The sequence below is a fragment of the Scomber japonicus genome, chromosome 15, assembly GCF_027409825.1.
Source record: "Scomber japonicus isolate fScoJap1 chromosome 15, fScoJap1.pri, whole genome shotgun sequence".
Lineage (NCBI taxonomy): Eukaryota > Metazoa > Chordata > Actinopteri > Scombriformes > Scombridae > Scomber > Scomber japonicus.
The window spans coordinates 28,771,952-28,774,133 of record NC_070592.1 but is presented as its reverse complement, the minus strand read 5'-3'; the positions used below and the strand labels follow the sequence as shown (position 1 = coordinate 28,774,133).

At 39.6% G+C, this 2,182-nt stretch overlaps 1 non-coding gene across 1 annotated transcript; it reads right to left on the bottom strand.

Annotated features, from left to right (window-relative positions):
• Nucleotides 1–1,133: 1,133 nt before the first annotated feature.
• On the bottom strand, nucleotides 1,134–1,207 carry trnat-ugu (transfer RNA threonine (anticodon UGU)). Its single transcript has one exon. It is a non-coding gene; the product is annotated as a tRNA-Thr (tRNA).
• Between the last annotated feature and the right edge of the window lie 975 nt (nucleotides 1,208–2,182).

Sequence of the window (2,182 nt, the reverse complement as noted above, 5' to 3'; positions counted from 1 at the left end):
TTTTTCAAGAGTTTTAATAGAAACATCCATAGCAAAGATAGCAAACAATGACCAAGATTATCAGCTCACTCGACAACTGCTGAGAATTGTCAACTCTCTCAACATAACATTACTGAAGCTTACAGAACCACTTTAGTTTAAGTGAATTGAAGATGACAATGAAGTGTTCAAGTGGTCCTTGTCAGGTTTTAAACAAAACATGGCTGTATCAGATATACCTGGTGACCAACTGAATGGTGCTGTGGCCATGGGTGACCAGTAAATACAGCACTGAAACTGGACCAATACGGGGGGAAGTTAAGGTAAACATATATAAATTTTATAACTGTATTTCTTTATTTTCAGTTTATCTGGTAAATTATCTGTGAAGTTAAATGTCACAACCTGCACTGTTGTATAGAGAAACATACTCCAGTTTCTCAGTGGTCTTAACATTCTATCTTTCGGCTATTTGACTTGGATATATCTGTTGGTGGTCTGTTGGTCTCAAAGCACCAAGATCTCAGTTAACAGTTATGAATACTGAATGATTTCACAACAAAACTGATTTTACTTGGATAGTATTACTCTATCAAAAGCTAACACAGCTGCTTCTCATACTATCACAGCCTAACTTTAGACTGTGCCAAACAAGGATAGTCACACATGTATTCATACATTCATACATGTATTCAAGTACATTTATTTAAAACTAAACATTCAAAACTAAACAAAATAACAAATTGTTGGGGAGTGAGTCTGTAAACTAGGAAGTGGATGAATGAGTGTATGCTGTATGTGTGCTGGGTGTATAATGAACCTGAACTGGCTGCTTCTCCAGGTTTATACATGGGGCTCAGCAGGCCCAGGTGTGTCCCATGTTGCTAATTAGTTTGCCCTCAGGTACTTGCCCCTAGAGACAAGGGGTCATCACAATATTATTAGGTCGTTCACGGCAATCCCCGCGGTCCCTGGATATACAACTTTGTAGACCGCGCAGAGTTAGTACTAGGGCTAACGCGTTAATCCCGATTAAAAAAATTAATTGTTTGACAGCCCTAGTTTGTACTGCTGCTTTTTTCCTTGTTTGCTAATTAGCTAATGGCTTCGATTTGCTTGTGTTTTATAGCTACAGATTAACAGAAATATAAAGAAGGTACTGCTGGGATTTGAACCCAGGATCTCCTGTTTACAAGACAGGCGCTTTGACCAACTAAGCTACAGCAGTGATTTATGTATAAAGTGTAGAATCTCAAAAACTTTTTTGGAATTTCTGTTTCAGTCCTGTCTTCCAACAAGAAATGATACAGCCAGTTGCTGTGGACTTCCTTATACTCGTTCTAGATGGTGTTATACGATTTGAACCCAGGATCTCCTGTTTACTAGACAGGCGCTTTGACCATCTAAGCCACAACACCATCATGCTTCTAACTTTTGGCAGTATAGTTCAGGTTGCCATCAGTCACAAATGGCCTAAATACAACACTGAAATTACGTAAACAAGAAAGTCTCTGCAGGATGTAAATAATGGAAGCCAGGCATAAACTCTACTGTTTGTTCTTGCAGTCTGGACTTGCTGTCAATCTCTTGGTATCACAAATAAACGGCGAGCACGCTGAGCAATTCAGAGATCTTTTTCACCAAAACATCAGTAACACCAGTCACTACATTGCTGACTGGTGTTACAGTATTCACAAGCAACAGCACTGCAGGTTTACTGCTATCAGGTTGGTCATTGCAATCCCCTGGTATCCAGATGTAAATCAGGGTTTTTGCAGAATGAAGAGGAGAAGTTAGTACAGCTGTTTTGCAGAGCTCCTTCAATCTTGCAGCCCAGAATCCCTCACATAACATCCACATTGTGCGATTTTGGGATTTATATCCACTGCCAAAATTCACTCTATGCAAGTAGTGTGCCAAATGTGGTGAGGTAGACAGTAATGGTGTGGGTGTTGGGGTCTTGTGGGTTGCAGATTTATCGTCTGTAACTACAATCGTAATTTAACGATACCATATTGTATTTGCCGATTTCATATACTGTTGAAAGCTAGGATTTGAAAAGTGTTGGCTTTGGATGGACAGAATGATCTGATATCAATGTCAATAGAGTTGGTTAAACAAACAGCCTTGGGGTTTCAATGGACCGTAACATGTCAGCACGGGGATCAAGGAAAAGAAAGATGATTTGACCTAAGCTACAGTG